The 27961-nt window shown below is 49.8% G+C and overlaps 1 long non-coding RNA gene and 25 other non-coding genes across 45 annotated transcripts; 21 read left to right on the top strand and 5 right to left on the bottom strand.

Moving 5' to 3' along the window:
- On the top strand, positions 1-27096 carry LOC120103623 (uncharacterized). 20 transcript variants are annotated; one of them, XR_010052842.1, is made up of 7 exons: positions 1-7588; positions 7726-18668; positions 18955-19153; positions 20147-20332; positions 20582-20764; positions 25708-25873; positions 26688-27096. It is a non-coding gene; the product is annotated as an uncharacterized LOC120103623 (long non-coding RNA). The 20 variants fall into 20 exon arrangements; XR_010052850.1 differs by lacking the exon at positions 20147-20332 and having other exon boundaries at positions 10-2557; positions 6242-6340; positions 6785-7588; positions 20582-25873; XR_010052852.1 differs by lacking the exon at positions 20147-20332 and having other exon boundaries at positions 10-2557; positions 6242-6340; positions 6856-7588; positions 20582-25873.
- On the bottom strand, positions 226-345 carry Mir3595 (microRNA 3595). The gene has a single exon (NR_037398.1). It is a non-coding gene; the product is annotated as a microRNA 3595 (primary transcript).
- Positions 244-325, top strand: Mir376a (microRNA 376a). Its single transcript, NR_032128.1, has one exon. It is a non-coding gene; the product is annotated as a microRNA 376a (primary transcript).
- Mir300 (microRNA 300) lies at positions 791-869 on the top strand. Its single transcript, NR_031944.1, has one exon. It is a non-coding gene; the product is annotated as a microRNA 300 (primary transcript).
- On the top strand, positions 3254-3314 carry Mir381 (microRNA 381). Its single transcript, NR_032129.1, has one exon. It is a non-coding gene; the product is annotated as a microRNA 381 (primary transcript).
- Mir487b (microRNA 487b) lies at positions 3763-3844 on the top strand. Its single transcript, NR_032130.1, has one exon. It is a non-coding gene; the product is annotated as a microRNA 487b (primary transcript).
- On the bottom strand, positions 4451-4565 carry Mir3576 (microRNA 3576). Its single transcript, NR_037368.1, has one exon. It is a non-coding gene; the product is annotated as a microRNA 3576 (primary transcript).
- Mir539 (microRNA 539) lies at positions 4471-4546 on the top strand. The gene has a single exon (NR_032120.1). It is a non-coding gene; the product is annotated as a microRNA 539 (primary transcript).
- Mir6331 (microRNA 6331) lies at positions 5217-5339 on the top strand. Its single transcript, NR_106703.1, has one exon. It is a non-coding gene; the product is annotated as a microRNA 6331 (primary transcript).
- Mir544 (microRNA 544) lies at positions 5808-5885 on the top strand. The gene has a single exon (NR_032744.1). It is a non-coding gene; the product is annotated as a microRNA 544 (primary transcript).
- Positions 10800-10915, bottom strand: Mir3592 (microRNA 3592). Its single transcript, NR_037393.1, has one exon. It is a non-coding gene; the product is annotated as a microRNA 3592 (primary transcript).
- Positions 10817-10896, top strand: Mir382 (microRNA 382). The gene has a single exon (NR_032131.1). It is a non-coding gene; the product is annotated as a microRNA 382 (primary transcript).
- Mir134 (microRNA 134) lies at positions 11186-11258 on the top strand. Its single transcript, NR_031880.1, has one exon. It is a non-coding gene; the product is annotated as a microRNA 134 (primary transcript).
- On the top strand, positions 11780-11847 carry Mir668 (microRNA 668). Its single transcript, NR_032752.1, has one exon. It is a non-coding gene; the product is annotated as a microRNA 668 (primary transcript).
- On the top strand, positions 11938-12016 carry Mir485 (microRNA 485). The gene has a single exon (NR_032132.1). It is a non-coding gene; the product is annotated as a microRNA 485 (primary transcript).
- Mir154 (microRNA 154) lies at positions 15225-15308 on the top strand. Its single transcript, NR_031896.1, has one exon. It is a non-coding gene; the product is annotated as a microRNA 154 (primary transcript).
- On the top strand, positions 15922-16000 carry Mir496 (microRNA 496). The gene has a single exon (NR_032772.1). It is a non-coding gene; the product is annotated as a microRNA 496 (primary transcript).
- Positions 17329-17400, top strand: Mir377 (microRNA 377). Its single transcript, NR_032114.1, has one exon. It is a non-coding gene; the product is annotated as a microRNA 377 (primary transcript).
- Positions 19294-19383, top strand: Mir541 (microRNA 541). Its single transcript, NR_032121.1, has one exon. It is a non-coding gene; the product is annotated as a microRNA 541 (primary transcript).
- On the bottom strand, positions 20057-20136 carry Mir3581 (microRNA 3581). Its single transcript, NR_037374.1, has one exon. It is a non-coding gene; the product is annotated as a microRNA 3581 (primary transcript).
- Mir409 (microRNA 409) lies at positions 20058-20134 on the top strand. The gene has a single exon (NR_032133.1). It is a non-coding gene; the product is annotated as a microRNA 409 (primary transcript).
- Mir412 (microRNA 412) lies at positions 20210-20279 on the top strand. Its single transcript, NR_032115.1, has one exon. It is a non-coding gene; the product is annotated as a microRNA 412 (primary transcript).
- Mir3578 (microRNA 3578) lies at positions 20311-20427 on the bottom strand. Its single transcript, NR_037371.1, has one exon. It is a non-coding gene; the product is annotated as a microRNA 3578 (primary transcript).
- On the top strand, positions 20332-20410 carry Mir369 (microRNA 369). The gene has a single exon (NR_032134.1). It is a non-coding gene; the product is annotated as a microRNA 369 (primary transcript).
- On the top strand, positions 20636-20711 carry Mir410 (microRNA 410). Its single transcript, NR_032274.1, has one exon. It is a non-coding gene; the product is annotated as a microRNA 410 (primary transcript).
- Positions 25439-25549, top strand: Mir3072 (microRNA 3072). Its single transcript, NR_106704.1, has one exon. It is a non-coding gene; the product is annotated as a microRNA 3072 (primary transcript).
- Positions 27097-27961: the final 865 nt, after the last annotated feature.

A 27961-nucleotide genomic window follows, 5' to 3' on the forward strand; every position in this document is an offset into this window, starting at 1 on the left:
CGTGTTCTAATGAATGGAGCATGGCCAGAAAGGGTCTCTGGAAGATTCTGTAGGGACTTGGGGCAGTGGGGGGAGATCATCATGATGGATGGGTGTGGCTAGAAATGGTCTCAAGAAGCCAACTGAGTGTTAGTATGATGTGGGTCTGATAGACCGCCTCTTCGGGCAGCCTGCCCTCCCGATGGGCTTCCATTTCCATCGACGCAAGCACAAGTTCGAGGCCTCCTGGATCGAGTTGTTCTTTGATATTTAAAAGGTAGATTCTCCTTCTATGAGTACAATATTAATGACTAATCGTAGAGGAAAATCCACGTTTTCAGTATCAAATGCTGCTTGGGAAACCACCGAGGACAAGACGTCATCATGGAAGAAAGCATGCTCTCCGTCGTCTTCCTGGGTTTGGCGGGGATAGATAGATTTGTGATTTGTGTAGTGTGTGTGCCCATGTGCCAGCTTCTCCCAGTGATGTGTTCTGAGACCACTGTGTTCTTAGTATCCCTTCCCTGACCTCAGACGAAGTTGTTTCTCTGTGCGTTCCCCATGGGTATGATATGTTTTCTGGAATCAGCTTCTTTTTCAGTAGCAGCGAGTCTTGGAGACTGCCTGGGTGGGCCATCATTTTGGGTAAGGGCACCTTGGGTCACCCTTTGGGGGATGTAGGGGGGGAGAAGGGGCATGTGAGTCATCTGGGTGTGTCACCTCCAAATGTGTCCCCCTCAGGCTCTCTTCTGGACTGTCATCGCACCCATCATCACACCGGACCAGCTCTCCCCAGCGCTCCTTATCGTTTGCTACTTGAAGAGAGGTTATCCTTTGTGTGTTTGCTTTACGCGAAATGAATATGCAAGGGCAAGCTCTCTTCGAGGAGCAAATGCTGCCTGGAAGCAAGGCTGGCGGCCTGGGCCTACCAGAAGGGCACGGTCACTCCAGGGTAAGTAAATGCATGCAGCGGGCCATGGAGCATGGGCGCCTTCTGCGACTGACCCTCCAGCTCTCATGCACGTTTCTGAGAACTTTCTAGAAAAGATGCTGACTTGGGAGATCATAAGGGCTTTTCTTGGCAGAGCCAAGGAAACTGTGCCTCCCCTTCTGGCCGCCCTTCACTGTGTTATGTGCATGCCAATCATCTTCTAAAATCAAAAGAGTGTCAGCAGCAAGCCAGTGCCCATTTAGATGTGGGTTCTGCCCTCCATGCTTAGAATCACCTTTAAGGCTTCCTGTCCACTTAAGGAAAAGGGGGTTGGTGGATGCCCAAAGTAAAGATGGCCCCAGAGGCTACTAAACCATTAAGCTTCCATGCCCAGGTGTCCTCCTTGCCCTTTGTGTCCCAGCATGAACTAAGGTTAGAGAACATTGGTTCTTGGGGTGGGGGTTGGGCATCTCACCTCCCTTCGGTGAGCCTCCCACTGGGCGGATGTTTATAGTGATAAGTCACTGCTCCTGTGGTCCTCTGAACTCCCCAGGAAGGGCAGAAGGAAAGGCCAATAGTCTCCACACTGCTCCAGTTTGGGGAGGGGGTGGGGGCTCTCAGAGAGTTAGTTTTCCGGTTTTCCTTCTTTCTCGAATGATGCATGTTGCTGTGGGTTCTAATCCTGCTCTTTCCATGGCCATCTGGAGGACTTCCTGGAGGCTGCAGCTGTGGGAACAGGTGGAGGTTTTCTTGCCAGGGTGGCTCTCAGTCACTTTATTAAGTTACACAGGATTTTCCCCCACCCCATCCCACCCTCCCACCCCTAGTCACTTGGACGATCATCCTGGTTTGGAGTGATACCGAGAAGTAAACTAACTTCAGGGCTGGGTACCAGTGTGCAGAGTGTCCAGCAAATTCCAGAGCCAATCAGCTGAGACTTGCCCCACCAACCCTGTGCTCCACCCAAGGCCGACAGGGCACTGTTCCCTGGCCCAACATTTGGTACCCGTAAGGAGGACAGCCTCTTTATTTTATCACTTTATTGATGGTGATATACAGCAAGAGACACTTATCCTCTCTCACCCCGTCGGGGAAGCCCTCCAGCCCTCCTCCATCTTTGGGACAGCTACAATGTGACTTCGGACCTTCTCAGGTACGTCCCAATTCTTGGTTCTAGAATGGGAATGCTGGCTAAGCTACTAATCTCTGGTCTTTCTTGTCTTCTTGGTGCCTGATCTTTTTCTCCTGTGGGGGGTGGGCACTCCAGTGCCTGTTGCACTTGCTTTGAGTATGATCACCCAACAGTGGCTCGCTTCGTAAAGGGCAGTGGTCCACAGACCTGCGGTCTGTTTGTGCCAGCCCTTCTCCACAGCTGCTCACTGCATTAACCTTAAAAGAGAAACTGTGAAACTAGACTATCCCAGCTTTGATGCCAGTAATGGTCTACACATCTTTGTTTATAGAGGCTTCAGGCCCACTCCACCAGTCTCCAAGTCAGGACTTCCTGGAAGTAATGTCTGTCTTTGGGAAGAGGCTGAAGTTTGCTGCCTACCTGGTGTTTTTCTGTAGCTGTAGCTGTATCAGAAGGAGACATTTCTAACAGCCCACCCCAGAAGAAAGGAAAGCAAGCCATCCCGTCAGACAAAGGTGAGTGTTTCTCCTGGCCATGATTTCCTGCTCACCTGTGGTCACCCCTGCCTGCTCATTTCTGGGGAAGTGGTCCCAAAAGGGGAGATGGTTCCACTCTTCATTGGCATGTGGAGTTTGACCCCTGCGCAACATCAGTTTTTCTCCTAATTTTGTTCCATTCCAGTGTCGGGCAGAATTAGTGGGGCAGGGTCCGGTCCTGGGAGTGATCCTGATGTCCATGACTTAGGGTGGCAGGAAGGGTTGGTTTTATCTCCTCTATAAACTCATTGGGCTCTCTTGCCCTGTGATGTGCAGTGTACAGCCCAAGCGGGCAATCATGGAGGAAGTGCTAAGGAAAAGATTGTGGTCCTAGGCAGGGTCTTCTTCCCCCGGAGAGTGAAAAATCTGAGTTCTGTATTTCCTGAGAGATCCATGATGCTGGTCCTTTTCAGCAGAGTGGAAAAATCTCAATCTGTTATAGCACCTGCCAGTAATATTAGGAAAAGGTGTCCCCTCCCCTGACCCCCAGTGTCTGTCCCAGCCCAAGCTCCCTGTGGAGAGCTGCCCAGCGGGCACACATCTGGCAGGTGGTGTCTGCCACCTAATTGGCTGATTCCGAATCTCCCATCACTCCTCAGGCTGAGTCCCAGGCGACGAGGCTGACCCCGTGAATGCTAGAGCGGAACCTGCCCCATGCTATTGTTTGGTACTTAAAGCGAGGTTGCCCTTTGTATATTCGGTTTATTGACATGGGATATACAAGGGCAAGCTCTCTGTGAGCATCAAACCTTATCTTGGATCCTGTCCACACTCAGCGAGGGATGTGGTATGTGTGTGCATGGCCGTGCATATCCATCTTGTGTGTGGTTTGGCAAACCGCTTCCTGGGTTTCCATTGTGCACCAGCGGCTTCATGGGTGCAAGATGACATCACATCAGGAAAGGCCTTGGGTACAACATCCCCTCTCCTTGTTCGCTATGGGTGGGTCCCAAAGCATGCGCTGTGTGTGGCCTGGGTCCCTGCTTTTCCAGGCCGATAGTCAGGTCTGTGCTGGCGTGGTGTTTTGATGTTCTGTCACGACGTGGTGCCCAAGTGTGCATGTTCTTGCTCGGTGTGTGTGACCCGGTCCGCTAACGCTCGGCGTCTAATTCGTCCCCAGGACCCCACCTGGAAGACGTAGCACGTCTACCTGAGGCGGTGGCTTCCCTTTCCAGGCCGAGCTTTGGTACTTGGAGAGTGGTTATCCCTGTCCTCTTCGCTTCACTTATGCCGAATCGTACAGGGTCATCCACTTTTTCAGTATCAAGTGCACAGACTCTGCAGCCTGGCTTCCCGCGCCCGGATCCTGCCTCTGACACTTCCCACCGTACACCCTTGGACAAGGGTGTCATCGTGCTATGCTCCTTGTCTCGCGTGTCACACGGGGAGTCATACTGGGGTCCGACGCATATAGCTGCCGGGGTTGGGAGGGATCAGGCTCTCCTAGGGACTAGGCTCATCATTGACCATGTGCCAGCCCGAACGCTTGTGTGCCGTGAGCTGACTACCGGTAGCTGCAGTGGTGTTATGCAAAGCTATCCCTGGATTCGGGAGTCGTCAATGTTGAGACAGACATTCTCTGTCAGATATGTGAGTGGGTGTTGAAGCTTAGAGTTTGTGCTGGACATATAAGGAGACCAGTGGAGCTTGTGGTGCTCAGTAGTGACATCGTTTCTAAGGTGGCTTCTAGAACAGGAGACCGACCCCATGCTGTGGGGTCAACAGGGCTGCCCACAATGCTTGCCCATCTCGCCTCCCTGGTGCTCAAAATGCCCATCGGTAGTAGTGCATGCGTGGTGCACGTATGTGTTGGGTACAGCCGGGTGTGGGGAGTGGTGGTCACTCCCAAGAGTGACCGACGGATGCTGGCATTCCTGCTGTGCTACTGTTTCATACTTGAGGAGAAATTATCCTTGGTGTGTTTGCTCTTTTGGATGAATCATACAAGGGTAATTTCTTTTCGAGTATCAAATACTGCCCTGGCGGACTTCCTGGATGACAAGATGGTTGTGTAAAGGGCTGCATGGTGCATGGTGCATGGATTAGCCTTACCTGGACACAAGGCAAGAGAGCACAGAGCTAATGTATAGGAGATGCACTTTGACCCACCTCAGGACCTTGCCTGATGAATCCAGGGGTTCCTACATGGCTTGGTCATGGGTAGGTGACATAGTTTTCATGACTTAGAAAATAGTGGGTTTTTTTTTTTTTTTTGGTTGGAAAGCCAGTCTCAGAGATAGTCACTGGGGTCAGACCCCTGTCTCTGGCTCAAGAGTGTGACTGGCTCCACAAGCATGTGCTTGACTCTTTTTGAGTGACACTGGCCTGCTAGCCATGTGGCGTGGACCATGAGAGATCTAGAGGAGCCCCTGCCCTTGGAGGAGATGCTAAGGTTTTCTTGATGCTGTGGTTCTCTGACACTGAATGGCCATCCGTAGTGTGTTCTCCATATTTCTGATGATTAATGTGGGGTGACCATTGTCTGTCCCATATCTGAATTTGCTTCAGAAGGTTCTAGAGCACAGTGGTGACTTCAGCTAATGGACGTTGGTACCTGCTGCAGAGAGAAAGAGAATTTATTGAGGCCTCTTCTTAATAAATGCAGTGACTTCAGGATGCACCCCTCCTCCCTTGTGCTCTCACACCGACAACTTTGAGGTGGCAACAGCTTTGGTGGCTTAGTTCTTTGTGCTTGGTTTGGGAGACACTGAGACTAACTCACCTGTCTGTTGTTGCTGTTAAATCTTAATCCAGAGGAACTCCTTGCGAAGGTACCGGGTCAAGCATCTCTTTAGATAGACAGAACTTGTCCAGGATCTTCTAGGTCCAGCACCCACTCTCCTCAGCATCCATTCCGAGCATGGACCGCCTGTGGTTAATACAATTGTTACTAAGGATACCTCCCGCCGCCCCCGCCGCCGCTGCTTTAAGTCGCTCTTTATCTGTTCTATGGCTTATTCTTACTATGGCTTCGTTGGGGCTGACCTTTTCTTAGACATACCTGGTCAATAGCATACCATTTCAGTTCATTCCATAACCTGGTGTGTGTGTGTGTGTGTGTGTGTGTGTGTGTGTGTGTGTGTGTGTGTGTGTGTGCCTGCAGGTATGCAAGTATGTGTGTGTGTGCGTGTGTGTGCGTGTGTATGTGTGTGCACATGCATGTATGCCTGTACAAATTGTTGGTTAGGGTAGGGGCTTTCAAACTGCTCAATGCGGCTAAGATATTCGTCACCTAGGGATCTTGTTAAAAAGCAGATTCTGATTGAGGGACCAAGATTCTGCATTTTTAGCAAGCTCTCAAGTGATGCTAATGCTGCCGGTCTGTGGACAACACTCGTAGCCACTGGGGGCTGGAGGTGATGTTGCATGTTACTCGTAGTGTGTGTGCGCCATCTCCTCCATCGTCCCTACATTATCCATCACCAGTGAGCATTGAGCCAATATGCTACCTTTTGATGATTGAACTGCAGTTCAGTTGTGAAAGGCCACCTTCTGTACAAACAACATGTGATTACTCTTTCAAATCACATCATGCCTCCGTGGGCTTCCCAGATAGAAGAGCTACTTCAAGGAGGGGCTGCCTATGTGAGCCCCCTTCAGGACTTGTCAGCACCAGGTTATTGATGACTGAGACCGTCTGACTCTGTAACCCTCCATTTCCAGTCAATTCTAAGGAGCAGTTCCTGGAACCACAGCTTCTGGGACAGGAGGAGGAGTCCTATCTGTTGTATCCATCAGCAACACTCCGTGTTATTGAGAGAGGTAATACCCATGATGCCATTGCTCTTCTGTGATATTCCACCAGCTGCTGGCTTCTTGTCATCCAGCTTACCTCTCAGGGAATACCCACATAGGTTTCCATTTCTTTTCTAAAGTGGCCTTAGGAAGCTTCCTGAACCTGGCTCTAGTGGGTATCACTTTTGCTCTCAGACCAGATTTTGGCCCTAGGACTAATGTGTAGCAGTGAGTGGTTCATATCAGCTCATATGCTTTGCTTTCTTACAGACAGTAGGCATTTACTTCTTAGGCTAGGGATGCAATTTGTCATGGGAAGAATCTTCTGGAAGCAAAGGTGGCAGTAGACAAGAGGCTCTGATTTTCCTGTCAGAGCTCTCCCAGGTTATTTGAGGTCATTCATATTCTGTTTGCTTATTGTCAATGAGACAAGCCTCCTTTTTAATCTCAAACTCTGGCTTTTTTTTTAAGGGCTCCCTGCACAAGAGGTGTGCGACTGCATGCCTTGTGTGAGCCTCTGATGAGCCCTGCATCTTCTTCAGGCTATGCTTGGATATTGCTGATGAAGAAGACCCAAAGAAGCTTGGTCCTGCTTGCAGTGAATTCGCTGTGCTTTTCCAAATACCCTTCGTTTTTCCTACTCCATCAGTTTTCAGTGCTGGGATGTGCTCGAAGGGTGAGCTGATGCCAGGCCTTCCCCAGCCAGGAGTTGAGGGCCAAATCCCTTCTTGATAGCTAGGCAGCAGGGAGAAGACATGAGATGCTTAAGAAGTAGTCACATTTCCCCTGGGGACAGGCTGGTTTTCAGAGTTACATCCATTCAAAACACGCCCACAGAATTCAATTGTGAAGGACAAGCCAACTTGACCCTGTTCTTTTGTTCTCACCGAGGTCCTGTCCTTGGCATCTACTTCGTCCTCTGGTAGACACCAGCGAGGTGCAGTCACTACCCTGATGGGGCTTCCTGACCTGCTGTTTGGCTGTGGAAGAGACTTGACTCCTTTCTTTTTGTGCTGGTGGAGATCACATGCAGAAGGTAAAGAGAACCATGCTTTTTTTTTGGATTCTGGAAGAGGGAGGTTGGCCCATATCCCCAAGATAAGGAAAGATGCTGTTCTCTGGGTCTCTCACCTTCAGGGATGATGGCGATGGTGGACAGGAAGCCCAACTCCTGCCCCCTGGATAATTCTTCCCTTGGTGATGTCTAATCCTGGATGGAATCAGTTCAAGATGAATGCCAGCTTCATACAAGAGCCCTACCAGGCTTGGCCTGAGGTATGTGAGAGTGTATTGGGCCAGGTAAACCCAGGTGCTAGGGAGAGCTCATAGCCTGTAGCCCATACACTCCATATTTAGGGCATTTCTGGGGTCAGGATGCTTCCGCTCTCACCCCTGCTTCTTCTCTTTGCCAGAGAGAGGTGCCATCAACTACCAAGAGTGCGTACTAAATGGCCTGTTTATGGAAGAGATTCTCAAAAGGAAGCCCAAAGCCCGGGAAGAAATGATGGACCGGAAACCACAGGTCATGCAAGTTAAGGTCACAGGTTTCTTTGTTCCAGACTCTCAGCACCCAGGCTACCCTAGTGGGCCATGAGATCCCTTTGCCACACCTTGGCATACACCATTATGACTTGGGAAGCCAACACTGTATTTGTGTCATTTCTCTAGACTTTCTATTTGTCAAGACAAACTCCTTGTACAGTCCTAAAGGAAGCTCCCTGGGGACAGAGTATTGCCCCTCATAGGGGAAAGGAGTTTGATCAGAGAACACACATTTAAACTGATGGCAGCTGGTTGCAGTCCCTTCCTACCAAGTGACTTATAGGGAGACTCCTGCAGGCTCTCCAGAGGTAGTGAGGTCCTTATAAAATGAGGTCCTGGCACATGGGAACAGTCTTCCCATCGGTTTGCCTCCATTGCTTTTCTTCCATTTATTGCTTGAATTCGGTGTTTTAGGCCTGGAATTCACTACATAACTAAAGCCCCCAGAATTGAATGCATGACAATATCCCTGCCTCAGACTTCGGGAATGGGCGATGCTGAGCTTAGAGTTTGCTTTCTTTCCTTTTGAAACTTTTTATTTTGTTTTTATATGTGTACCTGAATATATGTATGTGTAACATATATATGCAGGAGCCTGCAGATGTCAGAGGAGAGACCATTTAATCATCTGGAACTAGACTTATAGATGGTTCCGAGTCAATCTTGTGGGAACTGAGCCCAGCTCTTCCGAACGTATTAACTGCTGAACCATCTATTCAGTGCCCACCCCCGGCCCCCAAATCCATGGTTAGCTTTCTTGACACTGAGACCTATAAGGGAATATTGCTCTTATTGAGGAAGGGCTACTGACCTCAGCCAGCTCAGGGATGGTTGTTCACTTGGCTAGAAGGAAAAGCAAGGAGTGTGACCAATTCTTCTAACACTTGATCCCCAATCCATTCTTAGGAAGACTTCCTGGATGGTGGATGGCTCTGAGAAGGCGGGGCCCACAGATGCTCAGGTTTGGTGCCTGCAGAGTGGTAATCCCTGGTGTTCTTGGCTTTATTTACGCTGATCATACAATGATAGACCAGTTCTCGGTGCTGCTGTAGAGGAGGAGAGCTTGGCTTCGGCAACTAGTCCAGGTATGTACCATGGCAGTCATACATTTCCATTATGGTGTGTGGTGTATCTGTGCTCCCTGACAAGAGTCTAACCTCTGAGGGAAGTGTTGTGATATTCTGGAGGGTGCTGGTATCAGTACCAAACCATCATGGGAGGGAGAGAATCACGCAGCAGATAATGTCTGTTTCCTGCTTTGGGTGAACGAATCTTGCTCCTTGGTGATTTGAATGAGTGTATGGAGACGGGCCAGGCCAGTGTGAGGGCTTTCTGGTGTTTCCCTGGTGGGAACAAACTAACTGGCACTTAAGTGCTAACTCATTTGCTTTTGCTCCAGAGAAGAGTCTTTGACTGACACATCTTGCTGGAAAAGAAAAGGTTTCTGTCTGTCTTGCTTCACAGTGGGAAGTTCGAGGGGAAATACCTGAGTTTTGTTTCTGATGCCTGGCGCTGGGCTTTCTCATCTGCAGGAGGGTTGCTATCCTGGCTGATGCTGGGAAAAGGCTAATGCCTTCCCATGACTCTCTTTGGGCATTTTGAATTTTTTTTTTTGAGTTAAATTCTCATTAATATCCCAACTCCGTGCTCCACAAATTGGTCAAGGACAGTGAAAAGAGAATCCGTGTGGGCTGTTGAGCATATCCTGGAGAGCTGATAAAGATATCACCAGGATGAGAGCTCTTCCCACTGTGGAAATACGGAGGCTGTGTCGTGCCTTCAGAGGGCTAGCAGGTGTACCTAGGGACCGAATGAGCCAACATCAGATTTGAGCATGACGGAAGAGGAGGGGCCTAAGGTAGTCCAAGTGTGATGTTGCAGAACCGTGGTCCTCAAGTGATTCAGTGGGCTGCAGGGAGCACCCTTGCTGGTATCATGGCTCTCTCTCACCTAAGGCTATGACCCTGGGAGTTCTGAAAGGCTGGTGAGATGGAAGCAAGGGTAACAGAAGATGAGGACGTCCTAGGAGTGATGTTGGAGGTGTTGATGAGACATCAATAAATGGGTTGTTACAAACACAAAATAGAGGTGGGGTTCTACCCACTCCTAGCCAGAACTGTAGAAAATAAGATGAACAATTCCCATGTCCTCAGGAAAGAGCCAGGTTTCCATCAGGGTGGAAGGTGGAGCTATGGAAAAGAAGTGAAGCCTTGAGGGACTTTGCTAGTGGAATATGTCTTATGGAGCAATGGAGGCAAGTGGGACATGGAAGGGTGGGAGACAGGGTCTTCCTGGAGCTTTGGGAAGCTACCCTGAGGAATAGTTCGCTTCCCAGTGGCTAGCCACTAGAATCTGGAAATGGTACCTGGTCCTACTAGTACATGGTTGCTTCTAGGTGGTAGGTAAGCTATTTGTGATGGTAATCTTCTTGAAAAGTGATTTCTTAGAGATAAGACAGTAGTGGAACACTGGAAGTGGTAGTGGAGGATCTCCTGGGATCGTGAAGAGCTCAGTGAATCTTCTTTTGATCCATATGAGGATGCTAGTAACATCAGTTGGGCTTTTCTGCAATGGGACTTTTATAGTCCCCTTAGGAGCTTGACATGGCTGGTGGCTAACCGTGTGTGCACCATTGAGAAATCCAAGTCCCCATTCACATACCCCAGGGTCTATATACCTGCAGAGGACTCCTGACCTGCAGCAAGTGGGCTCCCCTTCTCATCTTGAAAATCTCCCAGTTTGGACTCTAGAACCAAGGAAGACAGAGAAAGGGGACAATGTTGGCATCATTGCAAGGGAGGTGAGTGGCCACCCTTGCCCCACTCCAGTGTGTTTCTAGAGCACTTGTCCCCCACCTCACTAACACTCAGCATCCAATCTGCCTGCAGGTTGGTGGTTGGAAACCATAGCCCTTGGAGAAATGGAAGGGGCCCTTTGTCTGTCTTGTCTCTGCTTTTCTGTGGTACTTGAAGAGAAGTTGTTCGTGGTGGATTCGCTTTACTTGTGACGAATCATTCACGGACAACACTTTTTTCAGTACCAAATGCTACCTCTAAGGACTTCCTGGACATGATGGCAGCTTGCAGAAAGATGGCGGTTCAGTCAAGTTGGTAGAGAAGCCAAGTATGGATGTTTGGCCATGGACAGTATGCTTGAGCTAGCTGTAAGTCACCTGGTCGGGTTACCTGAGCAGCTGATCCATCTGTAGGCCTCTCATCAGTGGGCCATGCCAACCTTGGTGAGGCAGCTGTGGCTCTGGCCCCCGGTATCACCTTAGAAGACTTTGAAAAGAGGTCATCTTCCAGAAGAGATGTTGGTGCCAGCACCATTCAGGGTGTGTGACTGGTTGACCAGAGGGGCGTGCACTTTGTTCACCCTGTGGGCCACCTAGTCACCAACCCTCGGCATCAATTCCACTAAAGAAGACTTTCCAGAGATCCTGCCAAGTTTGGGGATGTTTCAATGGACTTTCTTGATGGCTGTGCCTGCTCGGTGGACCAGAATGAACTGTGGTCTTAGGGGTGTATGTTTACATAAGATGCCATGAGGCATCCGTGGTAGCCGCGGCATCACTGTCACAACCTACTTGAAATGTTGACTTCAGATGTGGACATGATGTTGACTTCCTAGGAGGGACCTGAAATCCCTTCTCTCCTGGGTGTGTGACTGAATTATACTTTACTAAAGCACGTGCCTCACTTATCCGATGGATCTATCTTCTGGCTGTCTAACCTCAGTATCCTGTCTCTCTACAGGAGAGTGTGAGATGATACCAACCTTGAGAAGCAGCCACTGTTGTCCTGACATCACCACACTACCCCAAGAGCTTCCAGAGTATGTTCTCTTCATGGAAACTGTGAACTGGTGCGCCCTCTGGTCTAGGAAGACTAAGCAGGTTCAAGGCCATATACACATCCCCCTTCAGGTAAGTGTGCCTCGGGTGAGCATGCACTTAACGTAGGTGTATGTCACTCGGCTCGGCCCACTACCCAACGCGGCCCCAACTCCTTCTTCACAGGACAGTGGAAGTGGTCACCTTTCCGAGAGAGTCGATGTCGTCTTCTCCACCAGTGATCATGTGTGATACTTGGAGAGAGGCTGGCCGTGATGAATTCGATTCATCTAAACGAGTCATACACGGCTCTCCTCTCTTCTAGTGTCAAACTCTACCTCAGAGGTCTTCTTGAGCCAGTACTGTAACCAAGGTGGGTTTCTGAACATCCAATTGCATATTTCACACACTAACCCCAGTGTCCAAGCTAACTCTCCCATGACTTCTTTGGATATTTCTGATGTTTAGAAAGACCAGAGACAGTGTTGGGAGGTTCTGTTTAAATGTTTAAATACACTGGCTAGCTTCTGTCTTTATTAGTACCTAAATCTACCATGGAAGGACAACTAGAAGCAACCTTGGTTAGTTAACCTTCAAGATACAGAATAAAATGGGAGCTGGGCTTCATGAGTCCATGTTGAGTTATATGTAGCCACTCCATACCCTGAAGTGAAGAAACTGAAGGTGAGCATATCCCCAGGACAACCTGCTTTGCAAACTGTGGTGCCACCTTTCTCTTAGTAAACATCGCGTGACAAGTCAAAAATCACCTTCCTCTTGGCACTTATTTGGGGCTGATAAACCAGAGATTGGCCAGAGAACATGGGTCTGACTGGGACTTAAGCCACCTGGTCCACTTATTCTCAGGGTCCTGTCCACTCTCAGAGGCTACTCCCAAGGTGCCCCACTCTAAAGAAGATGCAGGAGTGCTGTGAGAAGTGCCATCCCCTGGTCCTTGGAGGGAGGTTGTCCATAGTGAGTTTGCATTAATTAATGATGCCCAATGCAGGGTCGACCTCTTTTCTGTGTCACATCTCACCAGGCACTTCCTCAGATCTGATACCAACCATGAGGAAGCCACGTTCATGGTGGGTTTTGTACCATCGTCCTTGAACATGTAGTTACCTCCAGTGTTCCCTGACTCCATCCAGTTCCTTCATGGAGGGCAATCCCAGGACTGAGGAAGATACCCATGTTACAAACTTAAGGCATGGATGTGGTGGCGCTCATGGTACCTTAGCTTTTTTTTTTTTATCTGTTTGTAAATAAAAGTAAGAAATTTTGCCCCCTCTTCCACTATCAAATTTTGTCTTATAGGAAGGACTTCTTATATCTGTTGAGAAATCCTGGAATGGGGTCCAGTGGTCAGCATTCTTAAGGGTGAGGGTATAAATAAGTGGGTCAACTGAGATGTCAGAAGAAATTTGAGGACCGCAGAAGAACTGTTTTCCATTTCTTCATTTTCTTTGTATAAAGAGGATTTATTCTACTTATTACTATATTTATTAAAAAGATGTATGCCTGTGATAAAAATAAAAGCAATATGAAACAATTAAATTAAAGAAATTAGAAAAGTTTCTACCCACACATAAATAACTTCAGCAATGTCTAACTCCTTTCAGAGACTTACATACAAATGGAAAGAGAGGTAAGGAGAAAGCTATTTCACAGGACAAATCTACCCTGTGTCTAATCAAGTTACTTAAAATATAAATTATACCATTCACTTGTGCTTACCCTAAAGAACAATGTCAAGAAGACTTAATAGATGTCTCCTAAAAGATCCCAACACAGCTGAGAATGGTGACATCGAAAGCACGAAGTCGTTGAGATCAGACTCTGCTGCCTCTGACTGCTTTACTACTGACCACTTGTTTTCTTTAAACCGGGGCTTCTATCTCTCAGCTCTTGGTTCCTCTCTCAATGCAATGAGGATTTTTGTCACTTCTACAAGAATGGCTCACAGATACTACCCTTCCTCCCCTTTCCGTCCCCTCCCCATTGCTCCTCTCCTCTTCTTTTTTCTTTTCTCTAAAATGGGGGTGGGGGTGGAGGGTGGAACCCATACCTTCACACACACAGAGAGAAGACTCACTCACTGGGGTGTACCCAAGGCTAGCTCTGTTCTTGTGTACCCAAGGCTAGCTCTGTTCTTGCTCACATTCTTGACCTCAGGACTCCATATCCTAGGAACCTGCAACTAGTGTAGCCTCTGGTACTGTTCGCCTACGTCCCTCAGGGGCAGGGCCAGAACCTGTTTTGAGTTAAGCTCTCTCTTCCTTTAACACACAAGGGTCTTCCTTTCCTTCATTTGTAGCTGTACATTATACAACGGAGTTGAGCTGTGGGTGAATGTCTCCCAGGATTTTTACATATGTGTGGAGGTTTCTCTATGTAGCCTTGTTACTGGGTTGGGCCTTTAGCTGAACAGTGGATGACCCTGGGTGAAATCCATGGGTTCCTTCTCCTTTGCTGTCTGCTGCTCATAGCCTTAGAATAATAGTCTGCTTGCTGCCTGATATCTGAACTACACATCCTCCTTGCTTTTGAACACTGGGGACTCTACCAGTTACTGTCAGGTTTATTATTCCCCCTCAATTGTAACTTTTATTCCTTCTTTCTTATTGCTAGTTGTATCCTTTAAAAGATGCTCTCTTGACTTCTTTTCTTGGCTTGAAAGATCCAAGCTGTTGGCCTCACTCTTTAGTCAGTGCTCCGCCTCCTACTGCTGCGATCTTCACTGCAGCCCTCCCTGGTGCCATTGGCATCCTAAATTTGTTTAGTTAAAGGCATAAGACCCCCCCTTTCTCACTGTCACTTTCCACCTTGGCAGGATGCCTAATTGCAATGCCAGCTTCTGGGGTGAACATGGACCCACTGTCATCAGGCAAGGTCTAGGATGGACGTGGACCCACCATCCTCGGGGAGGTTCTGAAATGGACATGGACCCACCACCATCAGGCAGGTTCCGGGATGGACATGGGCCCCCTGTCTTCAGGTAGCTATGTGGATTTACCATCAACCAAGCACGTTTTGTTTGTTCATTTCTTTGTCATCTCATGTTCGGTGGACCATTAGCTAAAGAGTACAGTGTATCGGTAGGAAGGTACCCTGAACGTTTGCTTACCCTGAGAGATGAGGCCATGACTCGAAGGTCAGCGCCATTTAGTGCTGACCTTATTTTTATGACGAGTAGTGCTGAGTCGGCCTCTCTGTGAGCTCTCCAGTAAATTCCTAGACACAAAGCCTATGTAAGGTGAGCTGTGATGGCAGTGCCGGACTCTTCCCTCCCATCATGAACAGGATGAAATCTAGGACCTCCATCACCAGACCCCGTAAGGACCCTTAGGCACTGCATCCTTGGCAGTGGTGCCAATGCTAGGTGACCATAGGCCTCAGGGGGAATGGGTTGGATGTGGGGTGTGTGATGCTTTCTCAAACCCTCTCGCAGTCAACGCAGTCACCTGCTGTGTTCACTGTGCTTGGGGGACTTCCTGGAGGAAGCCAGCTTCAGAGAAGAGATGCTGGTGCCCATGTGCGGTGCTTGAAGATAGGTTATCCGTGTTGCCTTCGCTTTATTCGTGACGAATCATACACGGTTGACCTATTTTTCAGTACCAAATCCCGCCTTGGAGGAATTTCTGGGGTGGGACTGTGGTGTTAGCGCCTCTCCAGGGTAAGTGAAGGGATCGTTCACCATGGGCGGATCTAGTAACAGGGAATGCTGTCCACGCCCAGTGTGTCCCTGGTTCTCTGGTGGACTCAGGGAGAGAGGTACCTACTTTGGAATGAGGTAGAGTATTCTGTAGTCATTCACTTTATTACTTCAACAAATCACATAAAGTCCACCTTCTAGGGTGTAAAATGTGGCCCTCAAGCACCTTAAAGGTCAAGGTCAGAACTAGGGATTGTATTCACAGCATCTACCATAATGTTTACATCAGCCCCTTTGGCCATGCAGTCTGGGCTCGGTAGAAGAGGCCATTGAGTTCCCTGGCGTTGTTCTGATAAGAGGCCTTCCCACTGCTCTCTAGGACACACCCACATGGGCATGGCGAGCCCATTTCCAATGGCTACTGGACAGTGACACTAACCACAGGCAGGAGACAAGAAGTGGCCCGAGGCCACAGGGCATGTGTCATATGGCTAGAATATGTAGCCATCAGCCCACCTCTCAGGGACTCCATCTTCAGGTCTGTGGCCTGAGACGTAGCAATGCAAGCTCTCGAAATCAAGTGTTCGAATGGAGGTTGTCCATGGTGTGTTCATTTTATTTATGATGAGTATTACATGGCCAATCTCCTTTCGGCACTAAAATCTTCCTGGGAGAGCTTCTCCGACTGTGCAGGTTAGGGGAACAAATTGTTTCCTGCCCTGAGTGCTTTTTCTGGGACTTATGTCACCTGGTTGTCAATGTAAGATTTCCCAGAAATGACACCGACTATTTCAGTGGCTCTGTGGTTGTCTGACCATAGTTACAAAGAGCAGAGTACATTGTGGCAAGCACTGTACTGAGATAAGGAAACATCGCAGATTTAGGCATATGGTAGGGAAAGACAAATTTCAGTCACCCATGGGGTGGGGCCAGCTTACAAGCCACTCGGTTACTCATTCATCACCAGTTTCACCAGTTTTCTAGTCCAGGGGTGATCTCTAGGAAGTAGAACCAGCTCTCAGGCTGGCGGAGGGGAGGGGCATCTCACAGTGACATTTAGTGACATGAGAATGCTGATGTCCTTCCCCTGCTCCAGTGTCCCTTGGGAAGGAGAGGACTCAGCAGCATTCATTACCACCTGATACTTGCTAATGGTGTGACCTTGAATGAGTCAGCCTGTCATCTGTCTGTGCCTCCGTTTGTCTGTCTGAGAGTGTTAATGGCTGCTTATAAGGTATGTATACACGCTGAATGTCTGCTCAGTATTTTGACAGAGCCCGGCTTCCCCCAGAAAGTTGGAAAACCACTGGCTTTTATAATGATGGTCATTGCATGAATGTAGTTACTCTGTGGATCTGTTCCCACCCTCTGGAACACAGGTTCCTTAAGCACAGAAGCCGTGTCGAATGCTCGTAGGTGTGCCCGGTACGAATGCTATTGATTGAATGGCAGTTTGACATGTTCTCTTTGTCAAACCCTCTTTGAGGCCTCTCGGAAGCTGGAGAGAAAGGAGGACGATCCGGAAGCCTTGTACCCTGATGCTGCTGGTTTGTCTGTGGGGTCTTGCTCTCCTCTCAGGATGCTTCCCTAGAAAGGGAGTCATCCACTTTTAGGTCAGCCTTCATTGGTGGGCAGAATGGACCCTACCACACAGATAGTCATGGTTTCTTCTATGTCAAACCTACCTCAGGACTTCTATGGCAGATATTTTGGGATTCAGACTTGATGTCCATGTGCTTCTGGGTGAGTGACCAATTTCTGGCCAAAGCCTGGACATCTGTACAAGTCTCTGTCCACTCGTAGGCAGGATAGACCTTGGCAATGCCAGTCCAAGATAGTCTGCCTTATAGTCAGACTTGGGGGACTCATTGGAGGTAACGGCAACCTCCCTAGAGGGTGGGAGTCAGGGAGCCAGAGCCGAGGGAGGCAGAGGTGCCTGGAGAAGAGGCACCCTGCGGTACTCTCGGCCTGTGCTGACGTTTGATTCTTGAGCAGAGGTTGCCCTTGGTGAATTCGCTTTATTGATGTTGAATCACACAAAGGCAACTTTTGGTTGAGTATCAAAGCCTGCTTGGGGTGGCATTGGGGACAGGATACAAAGTTCTGGGTCTCTGTTTGTGCCATGCGCTAGAATGGATGGCGTGGATATGGGTATCAACAGGAAAGGATGTGGCTCAGAGAATACCATGTGACCAGACACGTAGTCCCAGGAACCCAGGAAGAGATGGCAGTGTCTTCTCAGCCTGAATCCTCTTTGTCACACCAGCACCTAGCCCCGCCCCCGGTTGCAGACAGTTCTAGCTCTAGTAGAACTAGATGCAGTAGTTCCATCTCTACTCTGAAGACACCTTGACTAAATGAACTCTCTCCTTTGACAGTGTCATGGACAATGGCAGCCTTTCCTCCCCACCCCCTTCCTCTCCCCAACTCACTGGGTCAGAAGCGCTCACACCCCATCTGTTTTCTCCCCTACCCCCACCCCGCCCCACCCCCTCAACCCTCTTCTGTCTGCTTCTCTTTCTTCCTCATCGCTTCCTCGCCAAACCTTGTTCTCCATTTTTGGATGGGTTAGGAAATGAATAGAGGCGACCAGCATTTCAGTCCCATTTACATTAAATAATAGTGATAGAATAATCACAAAATAACACCACAAACCACCAGAATGGCTCGGAGGAAAATGTGTTCAATTGACTACAAATTGGCAGAAGAATCCAATTTTCTTGACAACATTTTAGCTAGGACATTTGACCTGGGGAAACAGTACTCTGTAGACATGGCAGCCGCAAGGGGCAGCTTCGATAGTGGCAGATGCTGTGAGCAGTAATATTTGCGGTAGACGAACGCACATTGAGGAATCAAATCTTCGTTCAGATTTTTAAATGGGAAAGAATTGATCCTAATGAAAATGATTTGAGGAAATAACAAGGGAAATAAAATAAATGAAAATGGCCCAACAGCACAGTCAAGGAAGCTAAACAGGGAATTGGATTAGTTTAATGGAATTTACTTAAAAAAAAGGGGGGGAAGAAAAGAAAAGCATGTTTTTTATGAAAATCAATGTGGGTACAGTTTTTGGTCAGATGTCGAAATCCAGGGGTTTAGACTAGAGCCAGTGGGGCCAGTAGGAAGACCTGGTCATAGTACAGGTCCTTTATGTGGCTAAACTATATTTTTCTGTCCCAAACCTTCACAGAGAGCTTCCTAGACAAATGTGCTGACTGGAGTATTGACAAGCTGGCAGGAGGACGTGACTGGGTACAAATGCCAGAACACACACCCTATATGCAGTCTTCTTCACTTTCCTCTCTCCTTGTGAAACATTCTGGGTAAGACAATGACTCTGGGGTAGGGTGGGTGCTCCATGGTCAATGGACTCTGCTCTTCCAGAGCCCTTGGTACCTGGGACCTTCTAGGGCCTGCCCTTCCTTGGGTTTCATGTTGCCATCTCCCAGTAGGCTTTAAGACAATGCCTGTTGTTGGTGCTGAATGTCACTTTGTCCTGGAGGCTAGCCCCATATGGGAGGTCATCAAAGAGTTGATGTATCCAGGATATAATGTACTATCTGGGGTATGATAGGCACCCAGCGTTCATGGTGGCTCTCTTTCCAAAAGGTTCTTTACCGAAGGACCTCAGAGTCTACATCATTATCTTGGAAGCTGGTCAGTGGCTGGAGGAAGAATCTGGACAAGTTTCCAAATGCCGTTAACTGGATCTTGTATCTACTGCTAGCCACCATCTTCGCCACTGTGTGATTCTCAGGAGCATTTCCAGGGGGTGATATCAGCTGGGGGAAGAGCCTCTGTTCTACAGGTCAGTTTCCAGAACACCCAGATGAAGCTGCCTGTGGCATCCCCCTCCCACCCACCCCACCCCCGCTCCCCGTATGACACACTGCGTGTGACCAGTCTCTTGCCGAGCTACAGCAAGGCTAGAAGCCTGTGTGAACTCTTGCCAAAATCAGAGAAGGGATTCTGATGTTGGTCACACTCCAAGAATTTTAAAATGAGTGGCGAACACAGAATCCATACTCTGCTTATGGCCTAAGTCAATGGATCCTGACCCTTACTGGATAGCCCTCTCTATGACGTGCTTGTGCGGGGGCTGCCCCCTACACATTGTGGAGAGGGGACCATTTGGGACTTCCTTCAATTGTTTTCCCTCCTTCTTCTGTGTTTAATCTTTGAAGCTTTACTTGCTTGGTTTATGGGGCCGAATGGTCAAGCAGTTCTTGCTATAACATCACCGGTGAGGGGGTGATAGGGTGGGGGTGCCAGGGTTGGGAGGTTGCAGTGGTTGGACCCAAGGAGGAGGAGCATCCTTTGGATGATGTAGTCATTGGCTTCTTGCTTCTGGAAGGCATCGTCTCCAGGAGGGTTGGCGTGGTATGTGTGCAGGATCTTAGAGCGTCCCTCTCTCTCCGGTTTACAAGGGAGAGTTAGAGCGAGCCGAGTTCTGCACCCACTTCCGCTCCCAGTCAGCTCCTTTCTACCTGGGTCTCAAGGTTGACTTCTGGGAAGGCCCTAGATGGTTATTCTGGGGAGGTGAAAGGGTGGTCGATTGCACTTGGGGAAGTGATGGAATGATTACTCTCACGTGGTGGAGGGTGGCTCCTTGCTGAATGGGGAGGTACAAACTCTTGGGGGGATCTCTGGGATGGTTCTTCTGGAAACGCAGCCATCCATCGGCCTTGTTCTGAGCGTCCAAGCCTCTCCATGGTACTCGGAGAGAGGTTACCCGAGCAACTTTGCATCTGGAGGACGAATGTTGCTCGGTGAACCCCTTTTCGGTATCAAATCCCTCCAGGGAGGCCAATTGGAGGCCCAGCACCTCAGGGAAGAACGTGGACTCATCTTCGCTCTGGGGTATGGGACGGATGGTCGACCAGCTGGAAAGTAATTGTTTCTAATGTACTTCACCTGGTCCACTAGCCGTCGGTGCCCGCCGCAGCCTGCGCCAGGATGTCACTACCTCAGCTCGGCACCTCTGCTGGTACTTGAAGGGAGATCGACCGTGTTATATTCGCTTAGCTGACTTCGAATAATACATGGTTGATCTTTTCTCAGTATCAATGCTCAGCTTGGAGAAAGCTCTCGGAGTTGCAGCCCCCGTGGGGGTGGGGGCAGCTTTGTGCTTCTAGGTTGCTGCCTAAGCGGGGAATTGGGCTGGGTGGGACAGGCTGTGTGCTGTCCGTGTTCAATTCTTCTCATCATTCATATGCAATCCCCCCCTTCCCCCCAGGACAGCTTCAGGTGGTGAATTCCAGCCCCAGGGGTGCTCCGGTCAACACTGGGTACTTGAGGAGAGGTTGTCTGTGATGAGTTCGCTTTATTAATGACGAATATAACACAGATGGCCTGTTTTCAATACCACCTGCCACTCCTGTCACTTGGCAGTACATGCCAGGTGTCACAGCACTGCCCGGTAGGTAAATGCATGCATGGACTCTGTCTGACGCTTCTCACCCCTCTTCACTGAACCTCAGCTCCACATCCATCCTGAGGAGCTTCCTGGGATCACACCAACCTTGTAGGCTGGGCCAGGAAGCACCGGGCTGATGTATGATGGATGACTGGGATCTCTGTCCATTTTCCGTGCCTCTCGCCTGCCACTAGAGTGGGTGTTTGTTCCTGTCTAAGGCATTCCACTGAGGGCTGCATGCCCGCATGCCCTGTACCCTGGGTGGCTTCCCGATATCGTGAGTGCTTGGTGGGCTGGCATAATGCTTAGGGAAGAACCAGGCCAGTTGGTTACACCTGCAGTTCCCAGTATCTGAGGTGAGATTGCCATGATGAGTTTCCTTTTTTTTTTTTCTTTTTTTTTTTTCGGAGCTGGGGACCGAACCCAGGGCCTTGCCCTTGCTAAGCAAGCGCTCTACCACTGAGCTAAATCCCCAACCCCGAGTTTCCATTCTTAATGGCAGTACAATGCTTGGTCAGCTCTCTCTATCATTGGCTCTTATGTGAGCCTGGGTGTCAGGGGAGGGACATATGTTGCTGAGCCACTGGACACAGCTGATAGTCAGGCATGTATCTGACTCATCCTGAGGTGAGGATTGGGAAGTCCAGAAGGGCATCTTAGAGGAAGAAGCATCCTATGTAGGTAGGGTCCATGCTAGTGGTAGCACCTGAAATAGGTTGTCTCTGAGACGTTTGCTCTGTTTTTTTTTTTTTTTATGATTTTAATTTTTTCATTTTAATGATGTTTATTTCTTTTTGTTCTATGTGCGTTGGTGCTTGTCTGCATGTGTGTCTGGGTGAGGGTGTCAGATCACTTGGAGCTGGATTGCAGACAGTTGCAAGCTGCCATGTGGGTGCTGGGAATTGAACTCTGGTCCTCTGGTGTCTGCTTTCTTTTTGATGACTGTTCCACCGCCTGCTTCTTCCTTGTACCGTATCCTACCCTAGACCGTTTCTGCTTTGAAGCGTTGACACCAGCAACAGAAGCATTTGTGTAGGTTGACGTCTGTATGTGAGACCACCCCTTGGCCTGTCATGTCCCCAGTTCCACTCTGTTGGAAACGGCACAGAATGTCCTCCTGAGTCTATGAGGCAGTGACACCCAAGCTCTGTCTCTATCACTTTATGGTCTGGCTCTATCAGACGCCCGTGAGCTTACCATAGAGGCTTGACCTGGAGATTCAGGGACCCCAGAAAGTAGCTGATCATGCCGAGTAGGAGCCTTTGAAAGATAGGCTATAGAGTGTGGGTATTCAGCAAGGCCCCAGGGTAGCAGAGAGTTCTTTCTGATTAGGTTTTCCCCACATCCCTCATCTACTGGAGCCAGCAGCACCCTCACTCTGGCAACTCCACCCTGTTTTCTCTTCTCTTCTGGGCCTCCTCAGCAGGAAAATGCTCTTCCAGCAGAGATAGTGAGCACCCTGGCTTGGACCTAGCACATGGCCTCCCTTAGATTTCTTCCTCTTGTTCAGGATGGTCTGCCCATGCCCCGCCCCCTGGGAGCTGGTCCTGGTTGCTGTCTCCCCATAGCCCAGCCCTCTTCCTTGGCCCTCATGCTTGCACTCCCCCCTCACAGGAGTTCAAGACTCCAAGGGGGGATAGTGATCTCTGTCCAGCAATGCCATTGCCAGCAGCCTGACACCACAATCCAGCTCCTTCCTTTGTGATCTGCCTCCGTCAGTCTGCTTCTTAGCTATGGCTCCTGAGGTGCCTGCTGTCCCAAACTGCCTAGTACTGTCTACATGCTCCCAGCCTCTCTCCCCCCCCCAACAACAACAACAATAAAAAAGCTATAATATTTCCCAAGACAGGGGTGGACCTTTCCTTCGCGTCTATCTTTTTCCCTTCCTCCCTTTTCCTCTGTGCCCCTTCCCTCCCTCCCTCCGTCTTACTTCCTTGACTTAGCCTCTGCTGTATTCTAAGCCTTAGGATCCAGGCCAGGCCTATAGTGACAGAATAATGGAGTGTGCTGATTGACTAATAGAGTCCCCAAAGGCGGAAACCATATTAGGTTAATTCCCAGGAAAGTGGTGAGCATAAAGCAGGAATTCCATAAGATGTGGTGGCTGATTCCATAAATATGGAAGGCGGGTTTGCATAGCCTTTGCATGCGTTAGAGGCCTCCCGCCCCAGCATGCCGCTGATTTCTGAGACTTGCTGCAATAGGGGACAGGCAGGTCAGCCAGGTCTGTGGGCTTTTCTTTACTTTCGTAGCCGGGGTCTCAGGCTAGACTTCAAATTTAGCTGTGCAAGCCCCACCCTCCCCTCCATGAATGCCTCTGTGGCAGTGAGCCAGAGGCCCCTTGGAGGCCCCTGTGCAGCAGGCCTGAGCTGCTGTCAGGGCTAATATTTTATGCATGGACCTAAGTAAATGGGAACATTTGGAGATGGAAATTGCTGTTAATGACACATCTTTGGAATATATTAAATGCGTGCGAGAAGGCTGCCGATCTCTCCATTTAATTGCGCCAATGTAAGCGCAGCCACACCACAGCATCCGCAGATAGGCTGCTCCAAGTCTCTTCACCACTGATGGGGAAAATCCCAGGTACCTCACCCACCCAGGGAGAATGATGCACTGGATGGACTGTCAGCTGGGGTGCCAAGCGATCTCCAACACACATGCATTCCAAACTCATTGGAGACCCAAAGAGGATGATCCCTCCCGCCTGGGGCAGACTTTTATTAAAAGCAAAATTACTAGATTTATCTATTGTTTGAGGAGAAGGAAAGATAAATAAAGGACTTTTCTCATCCATTGAGTCAAGTGAAAGTGCCTGTCCCTCAGGCAGGCAGGAGGAAAGTCCCTGGGGTCAGAGAATTCGCCATCTCTAAGAGAGTGTGTTATTCCAGTGCGCCAAGGTCACAGAACACAGGCTACTTCTCTGTGCCCGATAGGTGATAAAGCCAGTTTGCCTGTCCCATAGTTTCTTGGAATGCGGTTAGACTGAGCCAGTGGTCCGTCCCTTTAATATTTTCAAGGAGATGGTGTGTGTGTGTGTGTGTGTGTGTGTGTGTGTGTGTGTGTGTGTGTGTGCAGGGGATGGGGAGGATTAAGTACTGGCTGTCCCCAGGAAGCATGTGTGGAGGGTGAGGATGTTTTTCTCAGAGGTTGAGCTGTCTTCCCAAGATCACACAGCTGGAGACAGGGCTCTAGCCTGTATGTTCTTAACATCTTTGTGCTGGCTTACGTACCTCGAACGGTGACCCCATGTGCCATAGGTGACAGACAGCTCATTGACCTGTTCTCTACGTTCGTTCTGTACAGTGAGGCAGGCTCATTTTCCTCCAGACATTGCTTATCAGAATTGTCAGGATGGTCTCTTTTCCCTTTTAGTTTACCTGTTAACTAAGATGCTTTCTTTCATGTGTGGCCTGAGGAGAGGCTGCCTACTCCATCAGAAAACAATCTCTCTCTCTCTCTCTCTCTCTCTCTCTCTCTCTCTCTCTCTCTCTCTCTCTCTTTGTATGTGTGTGTGTTCTGTCTCTGTCTCCCCCTCTCTGTCTCTGTCTGTTTCTCTCTCTCTCAATCTCTCTCTCTCTCCCTCTGTGTGTGTGTCTGTCTGTCTCTCTCTTTCTCTCTCTCTGTGTATGTGTCTGTCTCTCTGTCTGTCTGTCTGTCTGTCTCTCTCTCTCTCTCTCTCTCTGTATGTGTGTTTCATCTCTGTCTCCGTCTCTCAAACTCACACACTCTCTCTCTCTTTCTCTGTGTGTGTGTGTCTGTCTCTGTCTCTCTGTCTCTCTCTCTGTATATGTGTCTGTCTGTCTGTCTCTCTCTCTGTATGTGTGTGTGTTTCATCTCTGTCTCCGTCTCTCAATCTCTCTCTCTCTCTCTCTCTCTCTCTCTCTCTCTCTGTGTGTGTGTCTGTCTGTCTCTGTCTCTCTGTCTGTGTCTCTGTCTCTGTCTCTCTCTGTGTGCGTGTGTGTGTGTGTGTGTGTGTGTGTGTGTGTGTGTGTGTGTGTGAGCCTGATGCATCTGGCCAGTGGCTGGCAAGCTGCAACATTATCCTGGGTTGTGTGCGGAGTGGGCTAGGGCAGTCCTAGAGATAGCGTTGCTCATATGAGGTTGACCCAGTCCCCAAGTTTGGTCCCTCCTGACCAGTTTCTCTTATTATACCTTTGAGCAGCTAAAGACTGAGGACTGTGGAAGGGAGAGCCCTGCTCCTTTGCAGTGGGGATTTGGAAACAGACGCACATAATAAGTCAATAAGGTTTCTTTGTCAAGACTTGAAAGGCTGTGAACCCTTCAAGCTGCTCATAGTAGATGCTCAGAAAATGTCTGTCTTCTTTGCATCAAATGGGCTTAGGCACCAGCACCAAGGAGGTGAAGGATGGACGGCTGCGGGGGAGCTCAGAGAATGTTTGTGGATTGAATAAGTAAAAGCACACCCTTTCGGAGGAAATTAAGAAGCAGAGAAAGGAAGAAACAGCCGGGGAAGACAATATAAATCTCTAGCAGCGTTACCAACGCCACAGCTGGGGCTGCTAAAAAGACCCTGTGGAGGTGGTGGGGTCATTTGTCATGGGCGAGGACAGGCTTAAGGGCTGGGACACCGGGCTTGATGGAGGCTCGTCCATCATTTTCTCATTATCCGTGCGACGTGGAGGGCAGCTAGCAGATCACAGAATAGCAGCCTCCCCAAGAAGGTGGCAGGGCTGTGAGTGTGAGGGACCCCGAGGGAGGGCAGGCTGCCCCAGGCCCTGCCCCCTCCAGGAAGCCTTCTTGCTCCAGCCCCACACACGATCTCAATCTCCCTTGTCCTCCTCTGATGTTCACCGTGTGATCTTTTATCAACGCAACTATGGAGGGGCCCTTGATAGCTTGTTCCCATGTGTCCCTGTGCTTGCCTAGGTTTGGTGTAGGGGGAGACACTGAATGCTTGACGGCCCTGTCTTTCCATTTTTTAGGCAGGTGACACCGAATTGGTCCTCAGGAGCAGATGTCCAGGAACCCTGCCTACACTCCATCCCAGCTGCTAGTCCTAGGTTGGGACACTCCACTGGGGTCGTCCATGGGAAAGCTATGGATGTTAACCAGCCCTGAGGCCTGACCTGAAGCCATCAGTGGCCGCAGGTGAGTGTCTGCCCTCAGGATTTAGGCTTAGTTCCTTTATAGCTTGGAGCAGGGATGAGGTTTTCCCAGGGCACGAGGGGTGCAGAAGTTGTGAAGAAAATGCACAGAACGGGGTTGAAGGCATACGTCCCAGCCCAGCCCAGCACACACACACACACACACACACACACACACACACACACACACACACACACACACACACACACACACACCCCACCCCAATCCTGCCATCTGCGACAGCTTCGTTTTCTCTAACACTCAAAAATACATGGTTCTGCTACGCTCTCCTTGGCAGGCAGGGTAGCCAGAGCTGTGGGGCTGCCAAGGCCTGGGGGAGCCGCCAGCCCGCAAAGTTTACTGTACAAACAGTTGGGGGGTGGGGGGGCATCTCTGTTAACTCAAAATCCCCATCAGTAAACATGCCAGTTTAAAGTGTAATTAACTCAGGCCGGAAAAGAATTCTGATTTGGACTGCTTTTCACAGTTGAGATTGTTTTTCTTTTATTTATTTATCTCTTTCCGGGTGTGGTGGTGTCTGTGGAGGGTTTTAGCCAGGAAAAATAGAAACGGGGAGGGCCTGGTGGGTTGAGCCAGTTGGGACTGAGACTGCTGATAGAGGGGGGAGGGGGAGGTGAGTTTACCACAGGAAGCCTGGGGTCTTTATCTGTTTTCTGTCCTGGGACTATGCTAGAAGGCATGCCAGGGCCACTTACTGACAGAGGGACACAGGTAGTAGCTCAGGGATTATAGGGTTCTGGGGTGACTCAGAGAAACCCAGGGCTCCCTCTGATGTCTCTTTGCTTCTGTCTCACAGCTGCCGTTCCTTGCCTTTTCCTCCCTGGATCTCCTGATTACATCAACCAACAACAAAGATGTCTGAGCCCAGAAGATGCTCTCCACTGCCCACCTGAGAGGACTGGAACTTTCCATGACCCAGTGGGATCCAGTACCACCCCCCCCCCAACAAACACACACACACTACACCCTGTGCCATCCACCTGAGTCCCCAACCCATAGCCCCTGCTTCTCACCCATTCCCCACGTCCCACCCCAAGCCTAGCATTTCAGGCCTGAGCAGCCCTTGCTTAGGAACCTGAGGTGGGGGTGGGTAGGCAGACCCAGGGGACTGAGCAGGGCGGGGAAGGAGGGATTTCTGCTCTTGGCTTTCAAAGTCTCAGTGTATGTAGCCCTTTGAACAATAAACATATATCATAAAATGTAAATACTCTTGCCTCCTGTCTGTGTTCAGAGGGACTTTTGTTAAGTGGGGCGTGGGGGTTAATGGTCTGGTCTCCTTCAAGAGGGACCTCCTGGGATGTCTCTGGCCTCTGTCCTGGCAGCCCTTTGCTGAAAGCAGGGGGTCACACCTGGATTCCTGCCGCACCCCCTCCTGCCCCCCAGTACCAGCCCCATAGTCTGATTCAAGAACCAGGGACATGAAAAGATACCCTTTCCTATCTTTCTGGGGCCTCACACGAGCCCCGCCCCCTTCCAGCTCCATCTGCGCAAGCTGAGCCCCCAGGGCAGAGGCCAGATCCTGGGATACAGCCTGTGCCCACGCGCCTCTCATTGTCGGGCCTCAGCTTGGTCACGACTCGGCAGGGTTGACTCAGACAGAGCCTGGAGCAGGAGACTCATAAATTACATAATTACCCATGAAAACCTGCCGCCACCGCTCTCTCCAGCCGGGAGGGACACGCTCCGCTCAGGCTCTGGCCGACGGTGACTCACTGTTTTCCCCAGAGCCTCTGCCCGCCCACCCACACAGCCACCTCATCTGGGCTAGCTGGGCAGGAGGAGGGGGACCTGACTCCATCCCCCCCACCCCTCCTCCTGCTGTCAAGACAAAGGCAGGCAGACAGGCAGGCAGCCCCCGTCTTGCAGAGAGGGCTTAGGTGGGGGCACCTGCCCCTCTAGCGTCCCTCTGCAGCCCCCTGGTGGTACTTCTCATAGCGGGCTGCTTGTGACACAGGAGGAAACTGAGGCTTAGGGAGAGAACGGCAGTCTCCAGCTACCCACATCCACACACGTCTTAAGACTTCTAACCCCTCCCCACAAAGTCCCTTAGGTAGAAACTAAGCGCATTGG

Source organism: Rattus norvegicus, chromosome 6 (assembly GCF_036323735.1).
Source record: "Rattus norvegicus strain BN/NHsdMcwi chromosome 6, GRCr8, whole genome shotgun sequence".
Lineage (NCBI taxonomy): Eukaryota > Metazoa > Chordata > Mammalia > Rodentia > Muridae > Rattus > Rattus norvegicus.